The 24,968-nt window shown below is 36.3% G+C and overlaps 1 protein-coding gene across 4 annotated transcripts in view; it reads right to left on the reverse strand.

Annotated features, from left to right (window-relative positions):
• Positions 1–24,968, reverse strand: part of EVI5 (ecotropic viral integration site 5) — a 194,765-nt gene that overhangs the window by 154,978 nt on the left and 14,819 nt on the right. The window contains exon 2 of one of the 4 annotated variants that reach the window (XM_072834511.1): positions 18,308–18,381. The exons of the other annotated variants lie outside the window; for them this stretch is intronic. The gene's annotated coding sequence lies outside the window, so the exon portion shown is untranslated. The remainder of the gene's footprint in view (positions 1–18,307; positions 18,382–24,968) is intronic. 4 annotated transcript variants of the gene reach the window in all.

Below are 24,968 nucleotides of genomic sequence, written 5' to 3' on the forward strand. Positions count from 1 at the left end.
TTGGAACCCAGCCACCATGTTGTTGAAAAACCTAAACTAGCCCACATAAGGACCACACAGAAAGGTCAAATATAGACATTCTGGCTAACAGCCCAGCTGAGGTCCCAGCATCAACCGCTGGACAGGAATGAAGAATCAACTCCAGCCTCTAAGTCTTCCCAGCTTCTCTGCTGCACAGGCATTTTGAAGGAGAGACAAGCCTTTCTCCTAATGCTCTGTCCAAATTCCTGACCCAGAGAATCCACGGACACAGTGAAGCAATTATCTTAAGCCACAAAGTTTTATGGTGGTTTGTTATACAGCTATCGTAACTGGAACAGTATCATATTATCTCACATAATTATTTAACAATACTTAAAATTAACTGAAACCAGGAAACTAAAGTATAAATTATTAGTAAAGACAGCATTCTGAAATTGTTTTCGAGGGGATCGAGGGCTCACATAGTGGAGAAAGACCATCTTTTTATATACTTGTAGTGTGATATAAGTAGATACAAGGACAGTACACTAAAATAAAATCAGTAGACATTAGAACCAGAAAATTACATTAATGCTTCAGAGGCCTGAGAGAATAGAATTTAATTCAGTTAGGAAAATTTATCCTTGATTTGTGGCTCAGAGTCAAATGTATTTAAACCACATCATTACTTTTCCACTGCTATTAAAATGGCATTTTGATTAGCATGCTAAAGTAATGCCAAGAAATAAGAATTTCAAGGAAGCCTTTCCTTTAACAAGTAGGCTATTTTCTTAAAGTTAAGAATTTGGGGTTTATTTTTTAAAGATTTTATTTATTTATACATAAGAGACCGAGAGAGACAGACAGGCAGGCAGGCAGGCAGAGGGAGAAGCAGACTCCTTGCAGGGAGCCCAATATGGACTTGATCCCCGGACCTATGATCTGGAATCACTCCCTGAGCTGAAGGCAGACACTCAGCCACTGAGCCCCCCAGGTGCCCCAAGAATCTTGTTTTTTTGAGTGATACAGGATATAAGTAATTTGAAGACTTTATTATAAATAGTTATATTTTCATTGAGACTAAATTAGAAACATTTCAGTACAGATATACAAGAGCTTAGTTCAATGGCAAAGCAGTTTGTAATTAAATTTACACTTTACAAACTATGTCACAACTATAAAAAGAAATGAAGCACTGACATATTCCATAACATGGATAATATTGAAAACATTATGCTAAGTCAAAGAGTCACGAAATACTACATATGATTCCACTTGTAAGAAATGTCCAGAATAGGCATTATCTATAGACAGAAAACTGATTAGTGATTGCTTAGGACTTCAGGGAGAGGAGGGTCAGGGAGCTAAAGGGTTCAAGGTTTCTTTTTAAGGTAATGAAAATGTTCTAAGATTGACTCTGATGATGGTTGCACATATCTGGACAAATTAAAAACCACTGATTTGTACACTTTAGATGGGTAAATTGTATAGTACATGAATTATATATGTAGGAAGCTGTTTTTAAAATTCTAGGTTTGGGGCAGCCCGGGTGGCTCAGCGGTTTAGCACAGCCTTCTGCCCAGGATATGATCCTGGAGACCCAGGATCGAGTCCCACGTCACGCTCCCTGCATGGAGCCTGCTTCTCCCTCTGCCTGTGTCTCTGCCTCTCTCTTTCTCTCTCTCTGTGTCTCTCATGAATAAATACATAAAATCTTTAAAAAAAAAAAATAGGTATGAATGAATTTCTTCGTAAAATAACAGAGGATATTATGATGCAGGGAATGCTTGACAGCCCTCCTCATCTCTAATCAAGTTTTTATTTTTGAACATTCCCACTTTAAAACACTCTGACCTGCTCCATTCTGAACTGGCTGCTATTTATACCTGGTGCTCAACTACCACCTGGGGATCTCCCTTCACTAGGATCCAGGTTTTTCCTTCACCTCTCTTTGGGTTGGATAATGTTTCCTAAATCCCATGTCTATCTTCCTTTTTCTTGATACGTTCTCTCATTTTGGCGGGTTACCTCTTTTCATAGCTACCTAAAAGGTAAATATAAGACACTGCCTATGTGAAAATACCTTTATTCCACTGTAACACTTGAAAGTTCAGCTGCATTATAAACCACATTAGAAATAATTTGGCCTCAGATTTTTGAAGACCATTGCCCTCAGTTGTCTTTTATCTTCCATTACTTTTCTTGAAAAGTCTGAAGCCACTCTAATTATGTTAATTATCCTATTTCCTTTCACCTCTGGGAACTTCATCTTCTCTTTGATCCTTAATTGCTAAAATTTGCGATGAAATGCCTTGATGCCAGTATTTTATTTAGCACTTTGATGGGCTCTTTTAACTTAGAAAACTCATGTCCTTCAGTTCTGAGAAGTTTTCCTGATTTATTTCTTTGATGATATACTCCCTAAATTTCCTCTTTCTTAAATTCTTATTATTCAACTATTGTATGCCTTGAACTGGCTTTCTGATTTTACCTTTCTTCCCAATTTAACTGCTACTTTCCACAAGTTCTCATCTCACACAGCCTCACTTGATATTGTTACAAAGCATGACTCAGTGGTTGAACACTGGGCTATGACATTAGAGACCTGGGTTCAACCCCAGGTCCTCTGCTTACTGCTGATATTAAGCTTCAGCTTCTTATTTGTAAAACAGATAATACTCAGCACTCAATAAATGCAGCTATTTTCCTACTATCATTTTTTCTTCTCTCTCTTCCCAAGGCTTTTATGACAACCTGTTCTTAGGGCTTTCCTTCTACTTCTCAGGAATTTTCTTTGTTGGATCCTTTCTATGCTTTATCAAATGTTGTCCCCCATAAATCTATCTTTGGTCACTTATTTTTATTCTAGGCTGGATCAAATACAAACTCCATACCCAGGTTCTAATCATCTTTACCACTTAACTAGTTGTGTGACTTTAAGCAATTTACTTAACCAATTGACACCTCAATCCCTCATCTGAAAAGAAGTGGATTAATAAGTATATCAATGCCTGGGTGGCTCAGTTAGTTAACCGTCTGCCTTCTGCTCAGGTCATGATCCCAGGGTCCTGGAATCAAGCACGGGATCTGGCTCCCCGCTCCGCTCAGAGGAGAGTGGGCTTCTCCCTCTCTCTCTGCTCCTCTCCCTGACTTGTGCTCTCTCATGTTCCTGCACTCATTCACTCGCTTTCTCTCTTTTTCATGAACAAATAAAATATTTGTTTAAATAAATAAGCATATCAATCCCCTATGCTTTGCATGAAAATTAAATGTTTTGTGACACTCAGAACACTTCTTGGCATAGTAAGCACTCAAATGTTTGTCATTATTACTACATTACTCTCTCTACTGCTTCTACTACTACTACTACTATGATTACTATTAAAAAGGCCCACCCAGGTGCTCCCAACAGATCTCCTAAGCTTTTTCAGAGATGTAAACTAATCACACATTTCAAAACTATATTTGGAATCTTGCTTGTTTTTTGTCCTCATCTTTAACAGTTTACAAAGAATTATCTTCCTCCACCTCCTCCAGACTTCTGCTGTTATTGATGGTCTCATAATCAGTAAAGTTACAAACTATGTTAGTCACCCTTGTTTTCTTTTGGGGGGACAGGGGAGGGCAGCAAAGCAAGGTTTTTTGAACGATAGTAAAGTGATAATACAAAACTCCTGAAGAGGAAAGGGACTCGAGAGGGTTGCTCTCACCCTTTATTTTCTTATATATAAATACAGCTGTATAACTACCAAAGGAAAAAAAAAATCAAATTAAACTAAACTTTGTGACAAGTATCCTTCCTACAGAGGTAATTTCTTAAAGACTTTCACTCATAACTTAAGCATGAAAGATGCCTGAATACTTACTAGCATAATGAGCTGTATTCTGGAATTGCCAAGAAAAATATACTGCCAAAACTGAAAGGAACAGGTGTTCATTTGCAAGTATTTTAGCACCTGCTATTTCTGAGGTCTGATACTATTTAAAACACCTAACTATCCCTACAAAGAAAATTAAAGGTATAGAAAAAAAAAAAAACTTCTAAAGGAAAGGAATAGAAGTAATGGTTTTTAAGGAATGTTTACAAAACATAACTCTCAAAAGCTCTAGGTGATATAATACATGAATAATGTGTCAAACTATTAGATGAAAAAATTGAAGAACACACTGAAATGCAAGCTAAAGTCACAGATTTTGCTTCATCCAATTAAATCTTAATTTCCGGAGGTATACAACCAATTTATTCAGCTTTTCTACATATAAATTAGTACAGCCCTTTATAGTTTATAAAATAGTTCCACACAGTTGATCCTTAAAGCAGATTCGAGAAGATAGTCCTGTGTTACTCATTTGACACGTATTTATTAAGAACCTACTCTAAAAGAGTACTTTATTGGGTATTGAATACATATGAATATATAGTCATAAAATAGACATGTTCTTTCCCCTCATGGAGCTAGTTAAGAAGTAAAAGACTGAACAAATGTGGAGAAAGATATATGACTTAAAGGCAACAAACAATAACTTAATTTGATAGACTGGTTAAAGACTGTCTTTCCCAAGAGGCAATGTTCAACTTAAGATTTAGAAGATGGGCAAGAAGCAGCCAGCTGCGCAAAGATCTAGGCAAAAAAACAGAGTTAGGGAGACGACATGTATAAAGGCCCTGAGGAATTTAAAAGCTTAGTGGGTTAGAGAAGGTCTGTCTATCCCATACAAATATGAGGTAGACCACAAATGCAAATATTAGTTATTTTAAATTTTCTAGGAGCTATACTTTAAGAACAAAAGAAAGTGAAATTGTATCTTTTAACCCAAATATATCCAAAACATTATTTTTGACAGATTTTAATGAAATATTTTACATTCTTTATTTAATACTAAGGGTGCAATTCAGTGTATATTTTACACTTATAGCACATCTCAATTCAGACTACTCACAGTTCAAGTGCTCAATACGTGGTTTGTGGCCTCCATATTGAACAGCACAGGTTAGAAGAACTAAGATAAGAGGAGACCATTAGGGGGGATCCCTGGGTGGCTCAGCGGTTTGGCGCCTGCCAGCCCTGGGCGCGATCCTGGAGTCCCGGGATCCAGTCCCACGTCAGGCTCCCAGCATGGGGCCTGCTTCTCCCTCCTCCTGTGTCTCTGCCTCTTTCTCTCTCTGTGTCATAAATAAAAATAAATAAATAAATCTTAAAAAAAAAAAGAGGAGACCATTATAGCTAATACATAGTAATTTAAAGGGAAGTGTAGGGACATCTGGGTGGCTCAGCAGTTGAGCATCCGCCTTGAGCTCAAGGTGTGATCTGGGGGTCCAGGGATTGAGTCCCACATCAGGCTCCCTGTGGGAAGCCTACTTCTCCCTCTATGTCTCTGCCTCTCTGTGTCTTGAATGAATGAATGAATAAATAAATAACTAAATGTGTAGAAAGATGAGAAGTCAATGGGTACCCAATCATTAATAGCCTTACAGGAAAGGAATTTGGAATCTATTTGGAGTACAACTGGAAATCACAAGAGTTTAAATATGCAAAGTAAAATCTGATATTTTCTGTTTTATAAAAAGAGTACTCTCCTTTTAAACTACAAATTACACAGAATAAAAGCTGAAGTAGAGAGACTAGGAAGAAAGAGAAATCTAGGTGAGAAATCATTAAGGTTTAGGCTATTATGGGGGCAGCAGAGATAAAGGAAACAGATGCATGCAAGATATTGTAGAAAATGAAACAAAGTAACTATGATTAAATGAAAGTGAAAAAGAATGAAGGAGAAAGAAAAAACATGAGTGTAATCTACTCTGACTTGAGCAATCAGTGGTGCCATTTACTGTGACAGGAGAAACTAGCATTCTGTGGTTATTTGGCAAGGGGTGCTGAAATTGGTGGAACTGAATCGAGAATTTTTCCAAATACAAAACAAGCTTGGAGAGGCTTAGACTTACTAATAAAAACTAAAAGACTCAAACCCAGATATTCTAAAATTGGATATAATACCCTCTCTTGCTGGTAATATATTATCTTTCCATAATTCAAAAACAAAAAAAAAAATCTATTAGAATGTAAGTAGTAATGCCTCCTGTACATACACCAGCAAAGTCCTCAATTAAAAGGGCTATAGGTCTTTATAATTCTTTCATATTTTGAAAAAAAGGAAATATTTAGCTTCAGTTAATATGCCTAGGAGTCTGAAATTAAATCTACAGAAAACATTCTCTAATCCAAGCTCCAGAGAACAATAGCAAAGTAGAAGTCAAATATCAGAGCACCTGGGTAGCTCAGTTAAATGACAGACTCTTGATTTCAGCTCAAGTTATCATCTTAGGATTGTGATATTGAGCCCTGCGTGAAGCCTGGTTAAAATTCTCTCCTTCTCCTTCTGCCCCTCCTCCACCCTCTCTCTCCTCCTCTTAAAAAAACAAAAACAAAAACAAAAAAACCAGGCAAAGAGCCAAATATCATGACTTCAAAATCAGTGCCAAACTCCTACAGCCAAATCAGCAGTAGTAGTTCAGAAGTTGACCAATGCCTACTTTTTAGAAGAAATAGGGCGGTCTTAACATGCTATCTGACAATGACTCAAAAATCTGGCTACCTACGCTTCAGGGATTTAATATTCCTTCTAAGGTCTTTACATCCACTACAAAAATACTTAGGGTAAGTACAGGGCCAGGCACTGAGTGGGATGATGAGTAAGACACATAGTTCTTGTCTTGTCCTATCCTCAAGTAGCTCACCCTAATAGAGTGTGAGGAGACAAACATGGGAACAATTACAATATGGCAAACGCCACAGAAAAGTATATACAGTTCACCCTTGAGCAACACAGCAGTTAGGGTGCCAACCCTCCCACTACTTGTGCAGTCAAAAACCCATTTACAGTTGACCCTTGAACAACACAGGTTTAAACTGTGTGGGTACACTTATACAGACCTTTTACAATACAGTACTATAAATGTATTTTCTCTTATGACTTTCTTAATAACATCTTTTCTCCAGCTTACTTTATATAGCATATAATACATATAACATACAAAATATGTTAATCAACTGTTTATGTTATCAGTAAGGCTTCCAGTCAACAGTAGGCTATCAATAGTTAAGTTTTCAGGGAGTCAAAAGTAATACATGGATTTAACAGTGCAGAGGTTCTGCATCCCCTAAGCCCCATGTTCTTCAAAGGTCAACTGTGCTGTCATTCTTTCTGACCACCCAACATCTGCATCCCCATTAGTATTCTGGAATTTCCCCCATCTAATTCTAAAAAGTACCAGATAATCATTCTCCTAGTCTCTCTTGAAAATAATTCAAAGCATGGACCAAGGTTCCCATATCTACCTATTTATCTCTCTCTTTCCTTCTTCCATTACCCCCAAATCTAGAAGCTTAATATACCAAATATTAGTTATCTCACAGTTTCTGTGTGGCAGGATTTAAGTCATAGTTTAACTGGGTGATTCTGGCTCAGGACCTATCATAAAATAGCAGGCAAGCTCTTGGCCAGTGCTATCATCTTTGAAGGTTTGACTGGGCCTAGAAAATCTGCTTCAAGATGCTTCAAGATGTCTCCTGCACATGGTTATTAGCAGAGGGTTGCAGCTCCTCACATGAGAACCTCTCTAGAAAACTGGTGAGTATCCTCACAGTGTGGCAGCTGACTTCCCCCAGAATAAATAAGTAAAACAGAAGATGTAATACTTTATATGACCTTGCATCTTAAGTCACATTCTTTCATTTCTGCAATAACCTATTTATTCCACAAGTCATTTTTAGTGTAGAAGGAAACTATACAGAATGTAAGTATCAGGAAGAGGGTTATCAAGAACCATGCTAACTACCCTATGAAATATATTATGGCTATATGTTGTATTGTTTATAAATATATACATATTCATGAGCATAAAAATATGTTTGGAAGGAGGGGGACACAATGGTTAGAAGTGCTTTGTAATGCTTTATTTGTTAAGGTTGGTGATGGGAATATAGGCATTTATTACACTTTTTTTAATATCTTCTGAGTTTGGAATATTTCATTATAAAAAAAATCCAATGCTTTGAATAAAGTAAATGAATATTTTCAAACACATTACTGTCAGCACATACATTAGTAAATGAAGTTGTTTTGAAAGACTATATGGAAGTATATATAACAAAATTTACATGTGCATAAGCTGACTCAGGAACGTGTCTAAGGATGTATGTACTAAAATTAATCACAGAACTATTTCTTTTTTTTAAGATTATTATTTATTTATTTATTCAAAGGGGGGCGGGGCAGAGACACAGGCAGAGGGAGAAGCAGACTCCATGCAGGGAGCGTGACGTGGGACTCAATCCCGGGTCTCCAGGATCACACCCCAGGCTGCAGGCAGCGCTAAATCGCTGCACCACAGGGGCTGCCCTCACAGAACTATTTCTAATATGAAACCATTGGTGATAATCTCAATGCCCATTAAAGAATGAGCAGATAAATGACAACAGTATACAACAGAATGGAGCCATTAAAAAAAAATGAAATTCCCAATATGATGGAACCAATCAGTTATTGGTGAAGAATAGGATGTGCAGTATAATTCTATTTTTTGATAGGTTATTTTTCAAGCTATTAACAGCTACCTCAAGAGAGTGAAAATTTAGCAAGGGAAATAAAAGCAGACAGAGAAAACTTTCCTTTTGTACTTTAAAGACTTCCATTCTCAAAAATTTTTCTCTGTCCTCTATAGGCATACTTCAGAGATATTGTGGGTTCAGTTCCAGACCACTGCAATAAAGAGAGTTAAATGAATTTTTTGGTGTCCCAGTATATATAAAAGTTGTTTACACTATATTGTAGTCTATCAAGTGTGTAAAAAGCATGTCTAAGAAAACAATGCATATACCTAATTTAGAACTATTTTAATGCTAAAAAATGCTATCATCTGAGCTTTTAGCAAGTTGTAATCACTGATCACAGATCACCATGACAGATAATGAAAAGGTTTGAAATATTGTGACAATCACCAAAATGTGACAGAAAAATGAAGTAATAAGGAAATGCTATTGGAAAAATGGTGCCAATAGACTTGCTTAGCCAGAGTTACCACAAACCTTCAATTTGTAAAAAATAGCACCTGCAAGCACAATAAAGCAAAGCACAAAACAACGAGGTATTTTGTAATTTCTGTGGTTGTTTTGGTTTTGTGTTAAATAGACTTTATTCTTTAGAACAGTTTTAGGTTCACAGCAAAACTGAGCAGAAGGTACAGATTTCCCAAATATCCCTTGCCCTCATGCATACATAGCCTCCCAACACCAACATGCCCCACCACATAGAATATCTGCTACAACTGATAAAAGTAATGGGACACTATTATCATTCAAAGCCCATTGTTTACATTAGGGTACACTCTTGGTGTCGTACATTCTATAGTTTTGGACAAATGTATAATGACAAGTATTCATCATCATAGTACCATACAGAGTAGCTATACTGCCCTAAAAATTATCCTATGCTCTCCTTCCAATCCCCTCAACTCTTGGCAACCACTGAGCATTACATTATCTCTATAGTTTTGCCTTCTACAGAATGTCATGTTAATGGAATTACATTGTGTATAGCCTTTCCAGACTGGCTTCCTTCACTTATAAATAGGCATTTAAGGGGTGCCTGAGTGGCTCAGTCAGTTAAACATCTGTCTGACTCCTGACCTCAGGGTCATGAACTCAAGCCCTGCACTGGGCTCCACCCTGGGTATGGAGGGCAGGAGGGAGAAAGAACATTCTCCATGTATGTCATGGCTTGATGGCTCCTTCTTTCTTAGCACTGAATATGATTCCATTGTCTTGATGTACCAATTTATTTATCTATTCAACTATTGAAAGATATCTCGGTTGAGTTCAAGTTTTATCAACTAGAAATAAAGCAGCTTTTTCTGTGGGCATAGTTTTTCAAATCCTTTAGGTAAATACCCAGAAGCATGACTTCTGAATTGCATTCATACAAACTTCTGAATTTAGTTTTATAAGAAACTGCCAAACTGTATTTCGAATTGAGTGTACCATTTTGCATTCCCACTAATAATGAATGAGAGTTCCTGTGGCTCTACATTCTTACTAGCATTTGGTGTTTTCAGTGTTCTAGATTTTGGCCATTCCACTAGGAGTATAGTGGTATCTCATCATTGTTTTAATCTGCATTTTCCTGATGACACATTATGTGGAGCATCTTTTCATATGCTTATTTGCCATCTGTAGATTTTCTCTGGTGAAGTATGTTAAGATCGTTGGTCTATTTTTAAATTATGTTGTGTTCTCAATGTTGAGTTTTAAAAGTTCTCTGAATATTTTAGGTAACAGTACATGATCAGATATGTCTTCTGAAAATATTTTCTCCCAGTCTGTGGCTTGGGAGAAATTTTTAATTTTAATGAAGTCCAGGGATCAAGCCTTTGATGTTACATCTAATAAATCATTACCAATCTAAGGCCACCTAAAATTTCTACTGTTATCTCCTAAGAGTTTTTATAGCTTTGCATTTTACATTTTCGTGTTGGATCTATTTTGAATTAATTTTTGTGATGGATGTAAAATCTATACTTAAATTCATTTTTGTGCATGTGGAAGCCTAATTGCTCCAGCACTATTTATTGAAAAAAAATTATCTTTTATTTTTATCCATTTTATTGCCTCTGCTCCTTTGTTGAAAATTAGTTGACTATATTTTATGGGTCTATTTCTGGGCTTTCCACTCTGTTCCATTGATCCATTTGTCTATTCTTTCACCAATATCTTATTGCCTTGATTACTGTAGCTTAAGTATGTATCTTGAAGTCAAGTAGCAGCAGTCTTCCACCTTTCTTCTCCTTCAAAACTGTGCTATTCTGAGTCTTTGGCTTCTCCATATAAACTTTACAATCAGTTTGTCAATATCCACAAAATAATTTTCTGGGATTTTGATTTGGATTGCATTGTATCTACATAGTTGGGAAAAACTGACTTTTTTACAATATTGGGTAGTCCTATCAATAAACATGTACTATTTCTCCATTTATTCAGTAGTTCTTTGATTTCATTCACCAGAGTTTTAGTTTTCCTCACATACACTTTGTACGTATTTCATTAGTTATGTCAGACCTTGAACATATTTCATTAGATTTAAATATGCTTCATTTTTGAGATAGTAAATAGTGTTGTTTTCAATTTCAAATTCCACTTGTTCATTCCTATATACATAGAAAAATCAACTGACTTTGTGTACTAACATTTTTTCCTGTTACTGTACTATGAAAACAGTCCATGATTTAACTTACAATTTTTCAACTTTATGATGGCGTGAAAGCGCTACACACTCAGTAGAAACTATATTTTGAATTTTAAATTTTGATCTTTTCTCCCAAGCTAGCAACATGTGGTACAAATGCTCTTGTGAAGCTGGGCAATGGCAGTGGAGCCACAGCTGCCCATCAGCTGCACAGTCATGACAGTAAGTTATGACAACTGATAAAACCATTCGGTATCCATACAACTATCCTGTTTTTCACTTTCATTGCAGTATTCAATAAATTACATGAAATATTCCACACTTTATTATAAAATAGGTTTGTGTCATGATTTTGCCCAATTGTAGGCCACTCTAAGTGTTCTGAGCATGTTTAAGGTCCACTAGCTGAAGCTATGATGTTAAATTAGGTTAGGGATGTTAAGTGCACTTTTGACTTAGATATTTTCTACTTACAATGGATTTATTGGTTACCCCATCAAACAAAGAGGAAGACTGTGTTTATTAGTTTCAGAGGAGGTTTTCCTCCTACGTATCTCAGATTTTCTACACAGACAATTACAGCATATGTGAACAAAGAGAGGTTTTTTTAGTTCTTTCCCAAACCCTGTACACCTTGTCTTTTCCTACCTTATTGCATTAACTAGGACTTTTAGTATGATGTTGAAAGCAGTGGTAATAGGGAATATCCTTGTCTTGTTCCTGATCTTGGTAGGAAAGCTTCAAATTTCTCATTGGTAATTAAGTATGATGTTGTACTTAATGTTGTAAAATACTGTACACATTTTTATACGTATCTTTATCAAGTTTTTTAATATATCTTTATCAAGATATATCCTTATCAAGTTCTCCTCTAGTTTATTATGAGTTTTTATCATGACTGGGGATTAGATTTTGTCAAATGCTTTTCTACATCTATTGATATGCTCATGTGATTTTTCTTCTTTAGTCTGTTGAAGTGATGTATTATATTAATTGATTTTCAAAAGTTAGATCAGCCTTTCATATTTTAGATAAATCCCACCTGGCCATGGTATGTGATTCTTTTTACATATTATTGGATTCCATTTGCTAATATTTGAGAATTTTTGTACTAAAAAAATATATAAAAACTATATTCATGAGATATGAGTCTGTTTCTTTTCTTATAGTATCTTCATCCAGTTATGGTATTAGGGTAATGCTGGCCTCATAGAATGAGTTATTAAGCATTCTCTCTGCTTCTATCTTCTGAAAAAGATTGTAGAGAACTGGTACTTCTTCCTTACATATTTGGTAGAATTCAGCAGTGACCCTATCTGGCCCTGGTATTATCTGTTCCGGAAGGTTATTAATTATTGATTCAATTTCCTTAACACATATGACCTATTCAGATTGTTTATTTCTTCTTACATGAGTTTTGGCAGGTTGTGTCCTTCAAGGAATTGGTTTTACGTTCCAAGATGCAGTTATCCTGATGAGTGTTCATGTGAGCTTGAGAAGAATGTGCATTCTGCAGATGTTGGATGAAGTAGTCTATAGACATCCATTATAATCAATTGATTACTAATGTCGTTTAGCTCAATTATGTCCCTACTTGTCTGCTAGATCTGTCCATTTCTGATAGAAGGGTAATCAAATCTCCAATTTTGGTAGTAGATTCATCTACTTCTTGGAATTCTATCAGTTTTTGCCTCATTTAGTTTGATATTCTGTTTTTAGGTGCATATTAAGGATTCCACCTATTAAGGATATTAAGGATTGTTACGCCTTCTTGGAGAAGTGACTCCTTTATCATTATGTAATTCCCCTCTATCTCTGAAAGCTTTCCTTCATCTGAACTCTCCTCTATCTGAAATTAATATAGTTACTCCTGCAGGGTGCCTGAATGGCTCAATTGGTTAAGCCTCGGATTCTTGATTTCAGCTCAGGTTATGATTTCTGGATCTCAAGATTAATCCATGCATCTGGCTCCACACTGGGCATGGAATTGCTCGAGATTCTCTCTCCCTCTCCTTTTCCCTCTGCCCTGCTTCCACTCATGCATGCTGTCTCTTAAATAAATAAATAAATAATTTAAAAATATATACATATAGTTACTCCTTTCTTTTAATTAGTGTTAGCCTGGTTTATCTTTTATATCTTTTTCCAACCACTTTTTAATCTATATGCATCTTTACATTTAAAGTGGATATCTGGGCAGCCCAGGTGGCTCAGCAGTTTAGCTCCACCGTCAGCCTGGGGTGTGATCCTGGAGACCCGGGTTCGAGTCCCATGTCAGGCTCCCTGCATGGAGCCTGCTTCTCCCTCTGCCCGTGTCTCTGTCTCTCTCTCTCTCCCTCCCATGTCTCTCATGAATAGATAAGATAAGATGAAAGATAGAAAGATAGAAAGAAAGAAAGAAAGAAAGAAAGAAAGAAAGAAAGAGAAAAAGAAAGAAGAAAGAAGAAAGAAAGAAAAAGAAAGAAAGAAAGAAAGAAAGAAAGAAAGAAAGAAAGAAAGATAGATAGATAGATAGATAGATAGATAGATAGATAGATAGATTGATTTCTGAGGTACCTGGGTGGTTCAGTTGAGCATGACTTGATTTCAGCTGAAGTCATGATCTCAGGGTTGTGAAAGTGAGGCCCTCATGGGCTTGAGTCTGCTTGAGATTCTCTCTCCCTCCCCCTTTACTCCTTCCCCTGCTCACACTTACTCTGTCTCTAAAATAAAATAAACATCTTTTAAAAAATAAATAAAGAGGATTTCTGGTAGACAACAGAATTGGATTTTGTTTTTTGATCCACACTAATAACCACTATCTTTTCATTTGTGTCTTTAGACCACGGTTATTCAAAGTGAATACCCATATAACTGAATTAACATCTACCATATGCATTTACTGTTTTCTATTTGTTTCCCTTGTTCTTTGTTTCTATTTTTGTCTTTTCCTGTTTTTCTGCCCTTTGTATTTTTTTTTTTTTTTAACTGATTCATTTATTTGGGAGAGAGTGAGTGTGCACAAGAGGAAAGCGCAGAGGGAGAATCTTAAGCAGACTCCATGCTGAGCAGGGAACTCAGGTCAGTGCTCGATCCCATGATGCCAAAATCACAACTTGAGCCAAAACCAAGGGTCCAAGGCCCAACCAACTGCACCACATAGGCACTCCTGCCCTTTGTGATTCTGAGAGAGCATTTTATACAATTGCATTTTCTGTCTTTTTTGGTATATCCCTTATACATTTTCTTTTCCTTTTCCTTTTTTTTTTTTAAGATTTTATTTATTCATGAGAGACACACAGAGAGGCAGAGACACAGAGAGAGAGAGAGAGAGGCATAGGCAGAGGGAGAAGCAGGCCCCATGCAGGGAGCCTGATGTGAGACTCAATCCTGGGACTCCAGGATCACACCCTGAGGTGAAAGGCAGACGCTTAACCCCTGAGCCACCCAAGTGTCCCCTCTTTTACTTTTCCTCATGGTTGGCCTAGGGTTTGCAATATACATGTATAGCTAATCAAATTCCACTTTTAAATAACACTATACCATTTCCGGGATAGTGTAAGCACCCTATAATAATAAAATAATTGTAACTGTCCCCATCCCTTGTATCATTGCTGTCATTCATTTCACTTATGACTAAGCATATATATAAACATAAGCATTTATAATCATATACACAGTTCCTATTATTTTGAAGAAACATCTGTTAGAACAATTAAGAATAAAAATAAAAGGTATTTTGCCTTCACCTATACCTTTTCCCATGCTCTTCCTTACATTATGTAGATTCCAGTTTCTGATATGTATTATTTTTCTTCTCTCTAAAAAAGTTAACATTTCTTGCAAGGCAGGTCTACTAACAATAAATACTCTTCATTTTTGTTTGAGAAAGTATTTCTCCTTCACTTTTGAAGGATAGTTTTGCAAGATACAAAATTGTAGGTTGAGTTTGTTTTGTTTTTTTCTCTAAGCACTTTAAATGCTTTACTCCATTTTCTTCTTGCTTACATGGTTGCTGAGAAATTGGCTGTAATTCTCATCATTACTTCTCCATTGATAAGGTTTGTTTTTCCTCTGGCTTCTTTCAGAATTTTTTCTTTATCTTTGATTTTCTGTAGTTTGAAACTGATATGCCTGAGTGTAGTTTTTCACAGTTATACTGCTTGGTATTCTGTGATTCACTAACTGATGTTATTTTGGGGCAATTCTCAGTCATTACTGTTTCAAATATTTCTTCTGTTCCTTTCCTTTTCTCATTATGGAATTCTCATTACGCATATGTTAAACCTTTTGTAGCTGTCCCACAGTTCCTGAATATTTTGTTGTTGTTTTTTTCATCTTTTTTCTCTTTCCTTTCAGAGAGATTCAGAGATTCTTTCCTCAGCCAGTAGTAGTCCAATCTACTAAGCCCATCAAATGGTTACAGTGTTTCTCTGTTACACTGCTACAATGTCTTTTATCTCTAGCATTTCTTTTTGGTTCTTTCTTAGAATTTCTATCTCTCATCTAACATTGTCCATCTATTCTTACATGCGGTCTACCTTATCCATTACAGTCCTTAGCATTTTCATCAGTTATTTTAAATTCTTTCTTGTTCTGATAATTTCAATACCCCTACCATACCTAAAGCTAGATCTGATGCTTGTTCTAGCTCTTCAAACTGTCTTTTTTGTCTTTTAGTATATCTTGTAATTTTTCTTGATAGTTGGAAATGATGTACTAGGTTTAAAAAGCTGTTGTAAATAGGTTTTCATTACTGTGGTGTTAAGATGGGAAGGGGGGGGCAGCCCAGGTGGCTCAGCGGTTTGGTGCCTGCCTTCAGCCCAGGGCATAATCCTGGAGTCCGGGATTGAATCCCACATCGGGCTCCCTGCATGGAGCCTGCTTCTCCCTCTGCCTGTGTCTCTGCCTCTCTCTCTGTGTATCTCTCATGAATAAGTAAATAAAATCTTAAAAAAATAAAAAATAAAATAAAATCAAAAAAGATGGGAAGGGGGGAAATACACAAGATTAAAACCAAGGTTATGTTAGAATTTGAATATTAGTTAGAATTTCATTCTTTTCCCAATTATTTCCAATTTGGTTATATAAAACTTGTATAATTAAAGAATATATATATCAAAAATAGTGAGAGATGATCAGGAAGAGATAAAGGATAAGAGAAAGAAAAGCATACTATTTATAAGGTATACTAAAGATAAAAAAAGAATTTTTCTGATTTCATTTTGTTTTCAAAATGTTTCTTATTTATAGATTTTTTTCACTGAGTGATGTACATTTATAGCAAAAAAAAATTTTCTTAATTATCCATAAAATACCACTCAAATAATCAGTGCCAGCCTGTTTCAAAAAAAAAATATGGAGCAGGAACTAGGGGAGCATGATGGAACATGAATGAGAGAGATCACCTCACGCAGAAGTAAAACTGTGAACTAGCCACATGCCCTTAAGAGTTCTAAATAGATTTTTTTTTCCTAATTATGGTAAAATATATTTAACATAAAATTTACCACTGTAACCATTTTTAGGTATACAATTCACTGGAATTAATTATTTTCACAATGTCGTACAACCATTACCACTGTCTATTTCCAAAACTTTTTCATCACCCCAAAGAGGAACTCTGTATCCATTCTTCCTTCCCTCCAGCCTCAGGTAATCTCTCATCTATTTTCTGACTGTATAAATTTATCTATTCTAGATTCATAGGTAGAATCATATTTGTCCTTTTGCATCTGGCTTATGTCATTCAACAATGTTTTCAAGATTTATCCACACCACAGGATGTATCAGAGTTTCATTCCATTTTGTGACTGAATAATATTTCATTATATATATGCTTCTCTCATTCTACAAGGTGTTAGAAACTCTGGACTATGAAAAACTTGATATATTTAAGGTTGAAAGATAGGTATAGATAAGTAGGTAGATAGATAAATAGATCTCCACTCATCTGTTGTTTATCCATTCATCTGTTGATGGACATTTGGCTTGTTTCCTCCTTTGGCTATTGTGAATAATGCTGCTATAAACATTGGCATACAAGTGCCAAACATACTTTTAATAGTCTGCTCTGGCTGGAACACCAACAGAGGGACTATAAAGGCAAATAGCAACAGAAACTGCCAACAGGAATTACCACAACAAAATTAAATAGACTATCAGGCTACATTCTATTAGATATAAAATATATATATACATATATAGAATATACAAAGTATAATATATATAATTATATATTCTATAATATTCTATTAGATGTAAAATATATATACATATATAGAATATACAGAGTATAATATATATAAAATTATATATTCTATAATATATAAATGTTAACTTTATGGTTTCATGCTAAAACCCATATTTATATTTCTTATTTTTTACAAATTTTCTTGAAAATATGTATTATTTGCATAAATGAAGGAAAATCCTTTTCGTAAAATCCTTTGTCATGACAGGATATATATGTTCTAACCTGAAAAATAATATATAATAAGGAAATAAATGGGAGAAAGCAACAAAATGCTGAAGATACTAAGAGATCAATACTGAGGTCAGGATTGCAGATTAGGTATACCACTGAGAAGGGAGAAGAGTTGGAACCTGACAGCATCTTTTTTTTCGTTCTGACCAAAAAGAAGGTGCTACTTTGCCCTTCAGCATGCCTATCACATACCTGCTATACACTAGACACTCAACAACAAAAGCCGGCCTTAAGAATAAATAGATGGACAAATCTATAGATATTCAAGGTCTTCCACCTACATCTTACTTTTTAAATCATTTATACAGTTAGTCTGAAATTGATTATTACAAGCATATCAAGTTTTACCATAAGCTTCACAGGAATCCATAAATTCACAGGGAATCTGGGAGGTAGGTGAATGACAGGATGTTGTATTTCTGGGATTATTACTTAAGCTACAACTCTGCTTATACAGGATTACAAGTCCAGAGCTCACCAACTTCTAGCAACATGTTTTTTTAGTAGGTTTTTGCATGTTTTTAATGGCAAATGGATGCAGAAAGGTCTTTTATGCTTCCAAAATAATGTACCAAACTTAGAAGTACATTCTAAAACATTTGCTCAAATTTCAAAATGTAAACATAAAAAATTAACTTATACCTGTATACATTGTTATTTCTCTTCATTCTTCAAAGTTCTGGAAATTCTGAGCCAATGAAAAACTTGATATTCAACTGAATAAATGTGTGAAAAGAAAAAAAATTATTTACACTTAACCTTGTTTCGGTAGGACTTAAGACTGGTACAAATGTAATATACATCTTCAATCTTTTTAGCAGGATATAAGAAAGTACTGTTCCAGAAGCACCAGTATGGCTTAGTCGGTTAAGTGTCTGGCTCTTGATTTCAGCTCAGGTCATGATCTCAGGGTCCTGGGATCAAGCCCCGCATTGGGCTCAATGCTCAGTGCAGAGTTTGCTTGGGATTCCCTCTCCCCATCCCTCTACCCTTTCCTCTGCTTGCTCGCTCGCTCTTTCTCTCTCTCTCTCTCTCCATAATAAATAAAATATTTAAAAAAATAAACAGTAAAAATCAGATCATGTCATTTAAAAAAAAAAGTACTGTTCCAATTCTGTAAACATGGGCATAAATATAAATAGCAATGTCTTGTACGTTTTAAGTTATTATCAATAAATATAGGATACAGATTTATTTTTTTTAATGTTTTTTGTTTGTTTGTTTAAAGATTTTTTATTTATTCATAGAGACACAGAGAGAGAGAGAGGCAGAGACACAGGCAGAGGGAGAAGCAGGCACCATGCAGAGAGCCTGACGTGGGACTCGATCCAGGGTCTCCAGGATCACGCCCTAGACTGCAAGCAGCGCTAAACCGCTGCACCACCTGGGCTGCCCAGATTTTTTTTTTTTTTTAAGATTTTATTTATTTATTCATGAGAGACACAGAGAGAGAGAATTGAGAGGCAGAGACACAGGCAGTGAGAGAAGCAGGCTCCATGCAGGGAGCCTGATGTGGGACTCGATCCCAGGTCTCCAGGATCACACCCTGGGCTGAAGGCAGGCGCTAAACTGCTGAGCCACCCAGGGATCCCAGGATACAGATTTCAAAACATAGCCTGTAAATATCCACGAAGAATTTCAAATTATGTCTTTCATTTATGTAAGTTAACAGCTGTTAAACAGAGATGGAGGAAGGGAAGATACAGAGCACTGCCTTCAACAGGAATCAAAAAACAGAACAGATATTACAGTGAAAGGGAAAAAAACAGGAAATAAGAGCAACACTGCTGACTAGTTTCCTTTAAGTGTCATGACAAATTTCTAAGTTAATTTATTTTCTGTAGGCATACAGTGCATTTCCATCTCTATGATCCCTCCTACGTCTAGAGCTGAATTTCAAAAAAGTGAAATTTGTATACAAATTTGTACTTACTACTGCAACCACCACCACCATCTATAATATACTTTATTATGTACCAGACACTGTGACATGATTTACATCCACTATCTTTTTTTTTTTTAATATTTTATTTATTTATTCATGAGAGACAAAGAGAGAGAGGCAGAGACACAGGCAGAGGGAGAAGCAGACTCCATGCAGGGAACCTGACGTGGGACTTGATCTCCGGTCTCCAGGATCACATCCTGGGCCAAAGGCAGCGCTAAACCGCTGAGCCACCCAGGCTGCCCAACATCCACTATCTTATTCAATCCTCACCATAACCCTAATATAGGTTTTACTGATGTTTGTGTAGATTAAACAACTTGTCTAAGATCCATTAGCTAATAAATGATGAAGCCAGAATACTGACCATTTGGCCCCACCCAAAACAAAAACATCCTGACAAGTATAAATCACTGATAGGAAGGTGAGCTAAAACTAACTGTAGAACATCAAAGTAAAAAAATAGCACTTTTGAACATGTCATAACCCTGGGGATTTTGACAGAACAGGGCCTGCCCAAAACCAATCTGATTACCAACTTAAGAAGTTAACTAAAATATTGAGATGGAAATTCTATTTAAAAATGAAATTGTCGGGATCCCTGGGTGGTGCAGCGGTTTGGCGCCTGCCTTTGGCCCAGGGCGCGATCCTGGAGACCCGGGATCGAGTCCCACGTCGGGCTCCCGGTGCATGGAGCCTGCTTCTCCCTCTGCCTGTGTCTCTGCCCCTCTCTCTCTCTCTTTCTGTGTGACTATCATAAATAAATTAAAATTTAAAAAAAATAAAAATAAAAAAAATAAAAATGAAATTGTCAACGTATCACATGAAGATCTGTATGTCCTTTGTAAATAGTCTATTATAGACTGCAATAGTTTTTAAGCCATGTAATAATACTAATACAAAAAGTCTTAAGAATATAAACAAAAACCTCTTTTATAATTTTTTATATTAACAGAGCAGATCTGTACAACATATCTAGAGAAACATTGGTCATTTTCCTGACTTTAACATTATGCACAAAAGGAAACCTTCCCACTTTACAAACTACAACAATAGTTTCTAAAGAAAAAGGAAGAAAAGAAAATGAACAGAGAATAGAAACCAATGGCCACGACAATTCCATGCCTATGTTGGAGGAAAACAGAATTTTACCATGGCTACCAACTCCAACTAACCTGTTTATGGGACTTGAGTTTTTTCAAAAGATCTTCTAAATATAAAATATCAGTTTGTTGCTAATATTTTATATTTAATGTTCCAATAATAAGTTTACAGTTTAATAGTTGCAAATCTGTATTTATAGTTAAAGAACTTTTCTAAAGGGTGCCATGTGCAATGTTCTCCAGCTAACTAAATTCCGTTAATTCTTTTTTTTTTTTTTTAAGATTTTATTTATTTATTCATGAAAGACACACACAGAGAGGGAAGCAGAGACACAGACAGAGAGAGAAGCAGGCTCCATGCAGGGAGCCCAATGTGGGACTCGATCCCAGGTCTCCAGGATCACGCCCTGGGCCAAAGGCAGGCGCTCAACCACTGAGCCACCCAGGCGTCCCTAAATTCCCTTAATTCTACTGGACTTTGCTCAGAAATACTGTAAGCTACATATAAAGTTACCCCCTCCCCCCACACACACACACTCTTCCAACCCATTCAAAACATCTGAGTATTGCTGATATTTATAGGCTACATGATTGAAACATTTCAAGTGAATGAAGTACTACTCAGTTTTAATATTTTAAATGTTTAAAGTATCTGAAACTGTACTAGAAATAGCATGCAATTATCCTGAAGAATTAGCATTCGCTTAGCATTTAAAATCTAAGAGTTAGGGCAGCCCAGGTGGCTCAGCGGTTTAGCGCTGCCTTCAGCCCAGGGACTGATCCTAGAGACACAGGATCCAGTCCCACATCAGGTTCCCTGCATGGGGCCTGCTTCTCCCTCTGCCTGTGTCTCTGCCTCTCTCTCTCTCTCTGTCTCTCATGAATAAATAAATAAATAAAATATTTAAAAAAAACAAAAACAAAAAACAAAAAAAAAAAACCTAAGAGTTAAAAAAAATAAAAATAAATAAAAATAAAAAACCTAAGAGTTATACAAGTTCAATCATATTCAAAAATTTAATGAAATATTTTAACTGGCCATTTCAAGTACTACCCAGTATTAAGATATTTTTCATGTTTATGAATTCATATATTAATTACTAGGTAACACATATTTCTTAAGAAGAAATAGTGCTCCTTTAAGCCATCTTGATTAAATGACCAAAATTACAATGAGCTATGGATCTGAATTAAGTTTTGTTCATGCTAAAAAAAAGTCTTACTTAATGCTATACACTTCAGTAAAGAATCCATAAAAGGTATTACACAAACCTAGAATCTCTCCTGCTACTATGCCAACTAAAACCATCCAAAGAATAAGATATTTTTAAGCACACACAATAATTAGGTATATTATTATTTATCACCTTAACATATGAGAAAATGATCTTACAGTTAGTTTTGGTAAAGCTATTTTGGTAATTCAAAACTGAATACAAACTTGAAACTAATCTTGCGGTCAGATTGATCTTCCTTATATACTACCTTCCATATAAATTTCATTTGTCCTTTCTGCATTTTTTAGTCTTCCTTTAATAACATCATAATCATAAAATAACAGCTGCTATTTATATTGGACATCAAAACACATAACAGCTACTACTCCAGGAACTTTACATCTATTACTTGCACTCCTCATGTCCATCTTTGCACAGTAAACATGAAAACATACTTTCTGGTTTAAAAAAAAAAAAAAAACAGACCCAGAGGGATGCCTGGGTGGCTCAGCAGTTGAGCATCTGTCTTCAGCTCAGGGCGTGATCCTTGAATCTGGGATCGAGTCCCAAATCCTGCTCCCTGTGAGGAGCCTGCTTCTCCCTCTGCCTGTGTCTCTGCCTCTCTCTCTCTCTCTCTGTGTCTCTCTTGAATAGATGAATCTTAAAAAAAAAATAAAAAAAAAAAACAGACCCAGAGAGGTTAAACAATGAAAATGACAAAGCAAAATGCTTGTTCCACTACATCATGCCACATTTTTTCCAGCCATCAATTCTTATAATGAAATTATTTATAATACAGAATTTTACTAGATTTAACAAAAAGATTGTTTTTCCTTTACAGAACGGGAAATTATTATTCTGTAAAATATTTTATTGTATTACCATATTACTGATGTAATTTCCCCCAAAATATTTTTGTATTATAACTGAGAGGAGAAAATGCTATCTAAAGAACACTGAATAAGAGTGCTATCTAACTAAAATTTGATCCTTTGAGCTGCACCTAAAATTGCTATAGCTGAGGTGCTGAAGTTCATGGGTAAGGAACTAAGTCTGTTCCCTGACCTCAACCTTCCACTGTTACAAACACAAAACTCTTTATTAAAATTTAAAAAAAAAAAAGGACATATCCACATACACAGTTTTTTCCTGGCAGCAATAAGAGTATGTACTAAAATACTGGTTTACCTATGTCTCAATCTTGTCTGGAAAAAAAGCACAAATTCAGAACAAGTATCTCCTAAAATCTATCATATATTACACAAATTTTTTATTCAGTATACACACTATATCAAGCATTGTGTCAAAAAGTATGTTAAGGGATGCCTGGGTTGCTCAGTTGGCAAGTGTCTAACCCTTGATTTCAGCTCAGGTCATTGTCTCACAGTTGTGAGGTTGAGCTCCGTGTGGGCTCTGAGCTAGGTGCCACGCCTGCTTAAGTTTCTGTCTCTCCCTCTGCCCTTCCCCCCACTTGCTCATGTGCTCTTTAAAAAAATAAATGTGTTGGGATCCCTGGGTGGCACAGCGGTTTGGCGCCTGCCTTTGGCCCAGGGCGCGATCCTGGAGACCCGGGATCGAGTCCCACGTCGGGCTCCCTGCATGGAGCGTGCTTCTCCCTCTGCCTGTGTCTCTGTCTCTCTCTCTCTCTCTCTCTCTCTCTGTGACTATCATAAATAATAAAATAAAAATTAAAAAAATAAGTAAATAAATAAATAAAATAAAAATAAAAAAATAAATGTGTTAAGCACTGTCACTCAATGTGAAATAAGAAGGAATTACCACTGTAAAAATCTTAAAATGGCAATAATAATCTTCAACATAGGGACGCCTGGGTGGCTCGGCAGTTGAGCATCTGCCTTCAACTCAGGGCGTGATCCCGGCATCGAGTCCCACATTGGGCTCCTTTTGAGGGGCCTGCTTCTCCTTCTGCCTGTGTCTCTGCCTCTTCTGTCTCTCATAAATAAATAAGTAAAACCTTAAAAAAAAAATCTTCAACATAATTCTCCAAATGGATAAATAGTGCACAGATCACAGCAAAGTCCTAAAACTTCTACCTTAATGCTAGTCATGTTAATTAATTACACGGATACTAAAAAAGGAAGAGTGATCAAATCATGAGGGGGAAATATATGTTAATCAAAACTAGATAGATGAATACATATGAAAAATCAGGAAATCCTAGCACAATTGAAAATTATCAATGAAACAATAATTTTTAAAAAGGTCCTCAGCAGGGGGATCTCTGGGTGGCTCAGTGGTTTAGCATCTGCCTTTGGCCTAGGGCGCGATCCTGGAGTCCCAGGATCAAGTCCTGCGTTGGGCTCCCAGCATGGAGCCTGCTTCTCCCTCTGCCTGTGTCTCTTCCTCTCTATATATATCTATCATGAATAAATAAATAAATAAATCTTTAAAAAAACAAAAAAAACAAAAAAAAAGATCCTCAGCATCTCAACAAGGTAAAAGCACCAGGGTGGCTCAGCGGTTTAGTGCCGCCTTCAGCCAGGGCGTGATCCTGGAGACCTGGGATTGAGTCCCAGGTGGGGCTCCCTGCATGGAGCCTGCTTCTCCCTCTGCCGGTGTCTCTGCCTCTCTCTCTCTCTCTCTCTCTCTCTCTCTGTGTATGTGTATGTGTGTCTCATGAATAAATAAAATCTTAAAAAAAAAAAAAAAGTACCAGGTTCTATTTACAAGACACATGTGGCCTCCTCAAGTCACTTAAGCTACTCAAAAGTTATTTAAGCTCTTTTTGTTAGGAACTTGAAAATAGTTGGAAGTGAATGTTATTTCCCATGCTTTCCTCTTGTAACATTCTAGAATCAAGAGAAAACTGATTCAAACTTATATAAGCAGATCTTTATTTTTAAGATATTATTTATTCACGAGACACACAGAGAGAGGCAGAGACACAGGCAGAGGGAGAAGCCAGCTCCACATGGGGAGCCCGAGGCAGCACTCCATCCCCAGACTCCAGGATCACACCCTGAGCCAAAGGCAGCCGCTCAATGGCTAAGCCACAAAGGTGTCCCTAAGCAGATCTT

The sequence above is a fragment of the Canis lupus genome, chromosome 8 (genome assembly GCF_048164855.1).
Source record: "Canis lupus baileyi chromosome 8, mCanLup2.hap1, whole genome shotgun sequence".
NCBI classification, from domain to species: Eukaryota; Metazoa; Chordata; class Mammalia; order Carnivora; family Canidae; genus Canis; species Canis lupus.